At 45.7% G+C, this 12152-nt stretch overlaps 1 protein-coding gene and 1 non-coding gene across 4 annotated transcripts in view; both read left to right on the forward strand.

The window, feature by feature from the left end:
- LOC126416268 (nucleolar protein 4-like) overlaps window positions 1–12152 on the forward strand; it is a 436257-nt gene that overhangs the window by 180968 nt on the left and 243137 nt on the right. The window lies entirely within an intron of this gene.
- On the forward strand, window positions 11184–11257 carry Trnat-ugu (transfer RNA threonine (anticodon UGU)). Its single transcript has one exon. It is a non-coding gene; the product is annotated as a tRNA-Thr (tRNA).

Genomic DNA, 12152 nt, shown 5'->3' on the forward strand with positions numbered 1-12152 from the left:
AGATCCTCAACTTTCTTTTCCATTCTTTTGTATATTATTCTTATTTTTATAATGGGAAGCATTCAGCACCGGATGTCGTTACGAGCGCGTGCAGTGGTGAAGTAAGCTTCCGCCCTCGGCCGCGCCGCGGCGCCAGGAGCGGCGATCCGTGCGGTGGCAAAGGGCACGCGGAGGCGGCAGCCCCGACTCCGGTGGGCGTGGGCGTGTTCCACGCAGCGCGGCGCAGGGCCGCGCGGGACATTAGCGGCCGGCCGGTTGGCAGCCGTGGGCCGCGCCCTGCCCTGCTGACGTCACGCAGCGCCGGCCTGGCCTCCGCAAATATTGCGCCGCCCACTAATTGGCCGGCGCCCACGCGCGCGCCCCTCCTGCGGGCGACGCCGCGCTTCGCCTCGCCTGCGCCGGAATGCCGCCACCCCGCTGTCTAGCCTAGCTGGGCACGTGTCGCCGACGCCACGTGCGTCGGCGGCGTAAATAAACAAATGGGCAGGGCCATGGCATTGCCCTGCTTACTGTAGAGATTACTGTTTCCCTGCTGTATTAGCTATGTGCACCCCTCAGCTGTCGCGCCGTAGGCATCCCACCACACATGTTCCAACCGTACTTGCGTGTGGTGGCAGTATTGTTCGCTTGTATTTCCTGTCATCAGATCGACCGGAATTGTACAGTGTCTTCGAGCGGTCTCCGCATCTCTAGATCAAAACAGTATCCGTACATATCTCACCAAGTTTAACTCCACAGGGTAGACGAATACGGACAATAAAAAAAGCAAGAGTCAATATGCACATAGCACAAAATCCACATAGTCAAAGTGTAAATATAGCCTAATCATAAAGTAAGCTTAGACACATAAAGGGACCAGAAAATCAACTTTTTAGTGCCCTACAAAACAAAAATGTATGTATTAAAATTAGATAGCGACTGTGATTATACCGCAACGAGTCAATAAGCTTGTACTTACAAGGGAACCTCCCCATCGCACCCCCCTCAGATTTAGTTATAAGTTGGCACAGTGGATAGGCCTTGAAAAACTGAACACAGATCAATCGAGAAAACAGGAAGAAGTTGTGTGGAACTATGAAAAAATGAGCAAAATATACAGAATGAGTAGTCCATGCGCAGATAGGTGGCAACATCAAGGATGCTCTAAACGTCAGAGCGCCGTGGTCCCGTGGTTAGCGTGTGCAGCTGCGAAACGAGAGGTCCTTGGTTCAAGTTTCCCCTCAAGTGAAAAACTTTTCTTTATTTTCCCAAAATTATGACCTGTCCATTCGTTCATTGACGTCTCTGTTCACTGTAATAAGTTTAGTGTCTGTGTTTTGCGACCGCACCGCAAAACCGTGCGATTAGTAGACGAAACGACGTGCCTCTCCAATGGGAACCGAAAACATTTGATCGCAAGGTCATAGGTCAACCGATTCCTCCACAGGAAAACACGTCTGATATATTCTATACGACACTGGTGAGGGCATGTGCGTCACATGACAGGAATATGTTGTCGACCCACCTAACTTGTACACTTGGCGAATGGGTAAAAAGATTCTTCTACATTGCCCGATTTAGGTTTTCTTGTGGATGTTAGAATTACTCCCAAAAAAGTGATGAAAACATAAAAGTTTGTCACATAAACTGCAACAAATGAATCCAACAGTTTCACAGTCGCACAATTTTCCCTGTGCTCTGTCAAAACATGTTTTTAACGTTTTCAAATTTTTCCGTGTGTAGGCCGTCAAATCCTGCATATGTCCAAGCAAATCTGAACATGTCCTGGAATTTTGGAGAGCGAATTTCATTATGTGTGAGTGCCTGAATTTTGATAATTGTCTGAAAATAAAAAATAAAATTTTACGCTCGAAGGAAGACTCGAACCAAGTACCTCTCGTTCCGCAGCTGCACACGCTAACCACGGGACCACGGCGCTCCTGGCCTCACATGACCCTTACGTTGCCTATGATCGCATGGACTACTCAGTTTGTATATTTTGCTTATTTTTTTCATAGTTCCACACAACTTCTTCCTGTTTTCTCGATTGATCTGTGTTCAGTTTTTCAAGGCCTATCCACTGTGCCAACTTATAACTAAATCTGAGGGGGGTGCGATGGGGAGGTTCCCTTGTTAGATATGCGGAATTATAATAGTTAAAAAAAACACACACACATTACAACGTCATTAACAGACTCCCTCTCTACAACGCATATAAACTCTGTTTTTGGTTTAAAAATGGATTTTATAATAACTCAGCACAATTAAAGGCGTCCGGAAGTCAACGGCTCGCTGAACATACTGCGACATTCACCCGCGTCCTCTTGTGGTGGCGGGACTCACCTCTCCCTTCTACTCTAACCAATCATCCATTAAATTTAAATTCTTTCCTAGCCTCTTTCTATTTTCCTTTTGTTTCATAAATTGTTAGTTTTAAGCATTTCAAAAAATAGTTCATACGGCTCTGAGCACTATGCGACTTAACTTCTGAGGTCATCAGTCGCCTAGAACCTAGAACTAACTAAACCTAACTAACCTAAGGACATCACACACATCCATGCCCGAGGCAGGATTCGAACCTGCGACCGTAGCGTCGCTCGGTTCCAGACTGCAGCGCCTAGAACCGCACGGCCACTCCGGCCGGCTTAAGTATTTCCATTCTATAATTAGTAGTAAGTTTACAAGTGTTTAAAGCTACAACATCGTTACACTTATTAAAATTAGAAGAATTCACCGTGTTCTGTGTATGTAAAAGGTGAGACTGAAAAAGCGTGACGTGCCTTAGCATCTAGGTGTCAGGTCTCTGTAAATGGCACCAAATAAAATAAAATTACATTAAAAAATGCATATCTCTAGCCGGCAACAACAGTGACACACTCATAAGAGCAATACTTGAGAAAAATCTACTTAATTTATTCTATAAAACTTACATTGAAACTGTATAAGCTTCCCTTAGATTGTAAGTATTTTTTGGCAGTAGAGTTCATTACATTCTATGCAACAGTAATTTGGAAATGTAGTTCTGTTCTCGTCAAATATGAGGTGTTTTCAGGTAATTATTAATTAGGTTTTCTAGTTATGTCACTTTTCTAAAAGTGCTTTTATTTTTATTATGACCGCTCGTGTAATACTTTTGCTTGTTTTCCACCCCAAATATATATATATATATATATATATATATATATATATATATATATATTGCAAAATAATATGACATTCGAATCTACATGATGAAAAATTAGCACTTAATTAGAATAAAAAACTAAAACTAAGTTGAAATATTTTTATTAAAAAAATAAAAACTTCGAAATTATAATTTATGAAAATTAATAAGATTTAATAAGGAAAATCAGTTAGGTAAAATGTAAGGAACACAGTTTACAAAAACAGGATCATGAATCAGCGTTAGGCCGGCCGGAGTGGCCGAGCGGTTCTAGGCGCTACAGTCTGGAACCGCACGACCGCTACGGTCGTAGGTTCGAATCCTGCCTCGGGCAGGGCCATCCAAGCTCTGTTTGACTCAATTCCCAGGCGTATCAAGGCCGTTATTACGGCCAGAGGTGGTTGTTCTGGGTACTGTATTTATCAGGATCTATGCACCCAAATTGCGTGAAAATGTAATCACATGTCAGTTCTAGTATAATATATTTGTCCAATGAATACCCGTTTATCATCAGCATTTCTTCTTGGTGTAGCAATTTTAATGGCCAGTAGTGTAAATTCTTTGAGATGCTCTAGCATATGGTGCCAGTTCATCACCATGTCTCCTTTATCGTTTTTTTGAGAGGGACACGCTGTACGTTGATAACATTAGAGGTTTTCATTATGTCTCCTCAGGCTACTCCAGCTGTTACTTTCGTTGCAGCATGTAACAGTTAAGTGGTTATTGTTATTGTTTAGTATCGGCGTACAAACATTTATTTTCGGTGTCCCTCGCTCTGTCCGCGGTCGAGTCGGCCTGGCTCTAGAAGTGCGTGCGGGTGTCCAAATTCTGTTGACAGCGGGCTGGGAACGTCCGCGTTGGGCAACGGCGGGCAAACAAGTCGCGCGGGGCTGACGTAAGACTGGCTCCCCCCACAGGCCGCCTGGCTGTCCCCCGTACTCATCCGCAGAACTCAGCGCTGCATCCAACACACGGCGGAGCCGTGCTCGACCCGCTGCGAGCTCTGGCGACAGAGGAGTGGCGAAGAAAGTTCGCGAACCGCGAGGGAAAGAAAGGCAATCCACGTCTACATACATACCCCGCAATACAGCATACGGTGCGTGGCGGTACCTCGTACCACAACTAGCATCTCCTCTCCCTGTTCCACTCCGAAACAGAACGAGCGAAAAATGACTGCCTATATGCCTCTGTACGAGCCCTAATCTCTCTTATCTTATCTTTGTGGTCTTTCCCCGAAATATAAGATGGCGGGAGTAAAATTGTACTGCAGTCAGCCTCAAATGCTGGTTCTCTAAATTTCTTCAGTAGCGATTCACGGAAAGAACGCCTCCTTTCCTCTAGAGACTCCCACCCGACTTCCTGAAGCATTTCCCTAACACTCGCGTGATGATCAAACCTACCAGTAACAAATCTAGCAACCCGCCTCTGAATTGCTTCTATGTCCTCCCTCAATCCGATCTGATAGGGATCCCAAACGCTCGAGCAGTACTCAAGAATAGGTCGTATTAGTGTTTTATAAGCGGTCTCCTTTACAGATGAACCACATCTTCCCAGAATTCTACCAATGAACCGAAGACGACTATCCGCCTTCCCCACAACTACCATTACATGCTTGTCCCACTTCATATCGCTCTGCAATTGTACGCCCAAATATTTAATCGACATGACTGTGTCAAGCGCTGCACTACTAATGGAGTATTCAAACATTACAGGATTCTTTTTCCTATTCATCTGCATTAATTTACATTTATCTATATTTAGAGTTAGCTGCCATTCAATAAACTGAATAAACCTAAGGAGCATCATGATATCGTTGCAGTTCTTGTTACGGGAAATATACATTGTTCACAATGGCTTTATTGAATGAGTGCAGCACTTCCATAGTATTTACGGACCTAGAAAAAGAATTCATCTACGTGTGGTAGTCTAATTTCTCTATATCCTCCGAAAAATAGGTATATGCCATGGCAAAAAACGTTAATACACAATAAGTGAAGGAATCAAGGAATGGACGACGAAAAGAGAAGATCTCACGTTAAAATGGGCTTAAGGCAGGGATACAGTCTCTGTCTGTATGCGCCCACGTGTATTTCAAAGAAGCAATGAAAGAAATAAAGGAAATGCTCAAAAGTGGGAGTCAAATTCTGGGTGGAAGGATATCAAAGACAAGATCGCTGATGACATTGCTGTACTCTGCGAAAGTGAGGAACAGTTAATGGACCTGTTAAGTGCAATGAACAGTCTACTAACCACAGAATATGCACCGAGAGTAAGCCCAAGAAAAAGGATTGAGAAGCAGAACTAACTGAGTTAGGACTAACATCAGAATTGGGGACCACGTAGTAGACGGTGGAGCAGAAATTCTGCTACTTCGGAAGCAAAATTACGGATGACGGACGAAACACGGAGGACATAATGAGCTTACAAGTACAGACAAAAATGGCATTCCTCACTAAAAGAAGTCTACTGCTCCTTACCCCTCTGACAGCGTGACTACAGCAAAAAAAAAAAAAAGTTCAAATGGCTCTGAGCACTATGCGACATCACTTCTGAGGTCATCAGTCGCCTAGAACTTAGAACTAATTAAACCTAACTAACCTAAGGACATCACATACATCCATGCCCGAGGCAGGATTCGAACCTGCGACCGTAACGGTCGCTCGGTTCCAGACTATAGCGCCTAGAACCGCGCGGCCACTCCGGCCGGCGACTATAGCAGCTCGTACCTTTATCACAGAATTGCGCTCTACCAAAACTACGTTTCGGTGGTTTTGGTACAGTACATAAATGACGTAGTAAACGGTACGGTTACCGGTAGTACCGGTATGAAAAGAGACATAAATGAATGTGTGAGAGAGGAACTGCGACGACTTCTCCTTATTTTTTGCCTGTCTGTTTCGCACATAATTAGAACAGCACATCGTTCAGTTTTAGTCCACTGTGTATTTCATATCCTTAAAAAATATAAATAGCGTTTCATAAATTTTAAAAATTAGCTGCACACGTAACTCGTGCGCTTGTAACAAAAACAAATACTTTTGGTGCAAGTGCAGTTTTCAAGCAGTAAACACAAAAATATATAGTTATTGTTATTTTGTACTCAGCAGAACGTTGCCCATCATGATCAAAGGCCAAAGTTTCCTGTTATAGCTGATAAGTGTGAAAATCGTTTAGCAATTACAGAAACATGTTTGTACACGGAATCGCCAAAGAAACTGGTATAGGCATGAGTATTCAAAAACAGAGATATGTAAACAGGCAGAATACGGCGCTGCGATCGGCAACGCCTATATAAGACAACAAGTGTCTGGCGCAGTTGTTAGATCGGTTACTGCTGCCACACTGGCAGGTTATCAAGATTTAGGTGAGTTTGATGGTGGTGTTACAGTCGGTGCACGAGCGATGGGACACAGCATCTCCGAGGTGGCGATATTCCTGTACGACCATTTCACGAGTTTATCGTGAATATCAGGAATCTGGTGAAACATCAAATTTCCGACATCGCTGCGGCCAGAAAAAGATCTAGCAAGAACGGGACCAACGACGACTGAAGACAATCGTTCAGCTTGACAGAAGTGCAACCCTTTCGGAAATTGCTACAGATTTCTGTGGTGGGCCATCAACAAATGTCATCGTACGAACCATTCAACGAAACATCTCTGATATGGGCTTTTGGAGCCGAAGCCCCCACTCGTGTACCCTTGATGACTGCACGACACAAAGCTTTACGACTCGCTTGGGTTCGTCAACACCGACATTGGACTGTTGATGACTAGAAACATGTTGCCTGGTCGGACGAGTCTCGTTTCGAGTTATATCGAGCGAATGGAGTGTACGGGTTTGTTGACAACCTCATGAATCCATGGACCATGAACTTCAGCATGGGACTGTTCAAGCTGGTGGAGGCTCTGTAATGGTGTGGAGCGTGTGCAGTTGGAGTGATATGGAAACCCTGATACGTGTACATACAACTCTAATAGGTGACACGTACGTAAGCATCCTGTCTTGTCACCTGCACCGTCCATTGTGCATTCCGAGGACTTGTGCAATTTCAGCAGGACAATGCGACACGCCACACGTTCAGAATTGCTACAGAGTGGCTCCAGGAACATTCTTCTGAGTTTAAACACATCCGCTGGCCGCCCCCTCGTAGTCTAATGGATTTGTGGACAACCCTGCATGATTTCATAGTGTCAATTCCCTCCAGCACTAGTTCAGACGTCGAGTCCATACCACGTCGTGTTTCGGCACTTCTACGTGCTCGCGGAGGCCCTACACGATATCAAGCAGATGTACTAGTTTCTTTGGCTATCCAGGGTATAACGTCTGTAGGTGCAACCACAACGGAGGGGTATCTGTTGAGAGGCCAGACAAACGTGTGGTTCCTGAAGAGGGGCAGCAGCCTTTCAGTAGTTGCAGGGGCAACAGTCTAGATGATTGACCGATCTGGCCTTGTAACAGTAACCAAAACGGCCCCTCTGTGCTGGTACTGCGAACGCCTGAAAGCAGGGGAAAACTATAGGCGTAATTTTTCCCGAGGGCATGCAGCTTTACTGTAAGGTTAAATGACGATGGCGTCCTCTTGGATAAAATATTCCGGAGGTAAAATAGTCCCCCACTCGGAACTCCGGGCGGGGACTACTCAGGAGGACGTTGTCATCAGGAGAAAGAAAACTGACGTTATTCTGAACGGAGCGTGGAATGTCAGATCTCTTAATCGGGCAGGTGGGTTAGAAAATTTTAAAAGGGAAATTCAGAAGGATCTAGGTTGCAGTAGGTACTGGGAGATGAAGAAGCCTGCACAGGATAGAGTAGCATGGAGAGCTGCATCAATCCAGTCTCAGGACTGAAGACATAAAAAAAAACTTGTTTCTTTGGCTCCCCAGGGTATAACGTCGTCGAAGTATTGGTTCAAGTGGCACTGAGCACTATGGGACTTAACATCTGAGGTCATCAGTCCCCTAGAACTTAGAACTACTTAAATCTAACTAACCTAAGGACGTCACACACATCCATGCCCGAGGCAGGATTCGAACCGGCGACCGTAGCGGTCGCGCGGTTCCAGACTGAAGCGCCTAGAACCGCTCGGCCACATCGGGCGGCTGTCGAAGTATTAAAGCTACGTTTGATATGTTTTTGTTTTGCATATTTTTAATTACACTTTTTTTACCGTTTTCTATCGCTGTATGATAATGCTTTATTTTTTATGTTTACTACGACATCCGTCTGATTCACGTCACAAATCAACAATTTTCGCCGGCCGGAGTGGCCGTGCGGTTCTAGGCGCTACAGTCTGGTACCGAGCGACCGCTACGGTCGCAGGTTCGAATCCTGCCTCGGACATGGATGTGTGTGATGTCCTTAGATTAGTTAGGTTTAATTAGTTCTAAGTTCTAGGCGACTGATGACCTCAGAAGTTATGTCACATAGTGCTCAGAGCCATTTTGAACAACAATTTTTGAATAAAACCTGAATTAAACAATGAGAACTTGAATTTTTCTCTAAATACTGCTTATTTTTAAGTAACATGTTCCATTGGTTAAGCGGCCCTTTATACGTCCACGCTAAGTTTGTAGACGATGGACCACTTTCGGTTCCTTGGGGAATCTAGTAAGGAACTGATCGCATATGTAAACAAAAGTGGTTGAAACGAGGTAGCGCCCGATAGATATGCAACACACCTAACAGGGAGGTAACGCGGTTACGATCTTAACTGACTAAAGCTACTAGGAAAACTGTCGTAGCCTACGCTTACTTACGACAATCTGTAGTAGCCTGCGGTAGTTTTACGACACAACGTGCGACATTTCTCTCTGTTTTTTAAGCGTATAGATTTTTTTCTGTTAGGACATTACTGAAGGGCGGCCGTTCGTGAACTGGTGCAGAACTCGGATTGGTCGCGGCCCATCACGGTGCTCGCAGTCGCGACGCGGCGCTGCAGCGGGCGAGGCGTGTGCCAGCCGAGACGGCGTGTGGCGTCAGCTGGGGCCCGGTGTCAAGGTCCCCGGGAATAGCCGCAGGCCCGGCCCGGCCCGGCCCGGCACCGCCGCCTTGCGACACGGGCAGCCGCGCCGCCTGTCCCACATCCAGCCGCGCACCGCGTCTCTCTCACTGGCCTTTCCACTGAGTCGCCCAGCCCGTCTCCTGCCCTTCGTGTGCACGCCTGTTGGCTGCCAGCGGGACTAATTCCTCACCTGCTGTAACTGTCGCAACTCTGAGAAAGCCTAAAACTGAATCACTTTTACCCAAGTTAGTTCGAGGTGATGTCCAAAACAGGGAAACGGCGCACAGAAATGGGCGATTGTGAAAAGGTCGGAAGCAGTATAAACTGATTAGCCAAAACATACATCGCCCACTGCGAGAATGACTGCTTCGGTTACGTGACGCGTAAGGAAAGCGTATAAGCAGAACGAAGACGTATGGGGAATCATTCCAGTAACGATGTTGTTGTTGTTGTGGTCTTAAGTCCAGTGATGATGCAGTTCTTCGTGCTACTCTATCCTGTGCAAGCTACTTCATCTCCGAGTACCTACTGCAACGCACATCCTTCTGAATCTGTTTAGTGTATTCATCTCTTGGTCTCCCTCTACGATTTTTACCCTCCACGCTTCCCTCCAATACTCAATAGGTGATCCCTTGATGTCTCAGAATATGCCCTACCAACCGATCCCTTCTTGTAGTCAAGTTGTGCCACAAACTCCTCTTCTCTCCAATTCTATTCAATACCTCCTCATTAGTTATGTGATCTGCCGGCCGAAGTGGCCGTGCGGTTAAAGGCGCTGCAGTCTGGAACCGCCAGACCGCTACGGTCGCAGGTTCGAATCCTGCCTCGGGCATGGATGTTTGTGATGTCCTTAGGTTAGTTAGGTTTAACTAGTTCTAAGTTCTAGGGGACTAATGACCTCAGCAGTTGAGTCCCATAGTGCTCAGAGCCATTTGAACCAACCAGTTATGTGATCTACCCATCTAATCTTCAGCATTCTTCTGTAGCACCACATTCCGAAAGCTTCTATTCTCTTCGTCCATACGTGGCTTCACTCCATACAAATACTTTCAGAAACGACTTCCTGACACTTAAATCTATACTCGATGTTAACAAATTTCACTTCTTCAGAAACGCTTTCCTTGCCATTGCCAGCCTACATTTTATATCCTCTCTACTTCGACTAGCATCAGTTATTTTGCTTCCCAAATAGCAAAACTCATTTACTACTTTAAGCGTCTCATTTCCTAATTTAATACCCGCAGCATCACCCTATTTAATTCGACTACATTCCATTATTCTCGTTTTGCCTTTGTTGATGATCATCTTATATCCTCCTTTCGAAACACTGTCTATTCCTTAAATGATGACTGACTGAAACCCTCAGCTGCCGACAGGTGTTGTTGATATACCTCGATGCGCACAGCTGAAAATGTGTGCCCCGACCGGGACTCGAACCCGGGGTCTCCTGCTTTCATGGCAGACGCTCTATCCATCTAAGCCAACGAGGACACAGATGAATAGCGCGACTGCAGGGACTTATCCCATGCACGGTTCCCGTGAGACTCACATTCCCAACTGTCCACAATTCTACATATGTAAAGTACCTTATAGACATTTGCCCATTCACTCATTACTCGCGCACGCTTTGGCGATTCCCGTAAGAGCTTGGGCAACCTGTGCGCATTCGCACAGACAAAGGTCAATGGCTGGGTAGCCTTTAACTATATATATGAAGACAGTAACTGTTTCCGAAAGAACAGAATACTGTTGATGACCGTGCAGCTTTTCCCTGGAATAAATGATGACTAACTGAAATACTCAGCTGCCGACAGGTGTTGTTGATATACCTCGATGTGGACAGCTGAAAATGTGTGCCCTGACCGGGACTCGAACCCGGGATCTCCTGCTTACATGGCAGACGCTCTATCCATGTGAGCCACCGAGGACACAGTCGATAAGGTACATTACATATGTAGAATTGTGGACAGTTGGGAATGTGAGTCTCGCGGGAAGCGTGCAAGGGATAAGTCCCTGCAGTCGCGCTATTCATCTGTGTCCTCGGTGGCTCAGATGGATAGAGCGTCTGCCATGTAAGCAGGAGATCCCGGGTTCGAGTCCCGGTCGAGGCACACATTTTCAGCTGTCCACATCGAGGTATATCAACAACACCTGTCGGCAGCTGAGGGTTTCAGTTAGTCATCATTTATTCCAGGGAAAAGCTGAACTGTCACCAACAGTATTCTGTTCTTTCGGGAACAGTTACTGTCTTCATATATACTGTCTATTCGGTTCAGCTGCTCTTCCACGTCCTTTGCTGTCTCCGACAGAATTACAATGTCATCGGCGAACCTCAGAGTTTTTATTTCTTCTCCATGGATTTTAATTCATACTCCGAATTTTTCTTGTGTTTCCTTCACTGCTTGCTCAAACGATACGGGTCGAAAATGGGGAAATCCACTAATTCAGCAGGAGGATAAAAGAAAAGACGAGACACCGTAAACACAACACATAACCATGCCTAATACGCTGTACAAAGCCCGTTGGCATTAAAAGCAATTTCCAGTAGTCCCTGAACGAATAAATAGAAATCCTGTATGCTTTTCATGGTCATCTTATACTGTTATTCCTGCAAAATATTGGAAAGTTCAGGTAATGATGATGGGAAGTGGATAGCGATCACGTACCCTTCTCTCCAAAGTAGACCTCAGAGGCTCAATAATAGGTGGCTGTGGTCCCAGGAGATGCGACAGTACATCCTAGTGCTCAGAAAACCATTCCTGGACGATGCGAGCTGTGAGGACAGGGGCGTTGTCGTTTCGGAACGCTGCATCGCCATTGGGGAACGAACATTGTACCGTGGGATGCTCCTGATCAGCCAAAATGGTCACACCATCCTTCGCATTAATGTGCCCTTGCAGAGTAACCGTGGGGCCAAAGAATACGACGATGTAGCTTCTCAACTCACCTCATTGTCACTATTTGTTTGTGTCCCTCTGTCACTCTCCTGTGTCACAACCACAGTCC

The sequence above is a fragment of the Schistocerca serialis genome, chromosome 8 (assembly GCF_023864345.2).
Source record: "Schistocerca serialis cubense isolate TAMUIC-IGC-003099 chromosome 8, iqSchSeri2.2, whole genome shotgun sequence".
Taxonomy (NCBI): Eukaryota; Metazoa; Arthropoda; class Insecta; order Orthoptera; family Acrididae; genus Schistocerca; species Schistocerca serialis.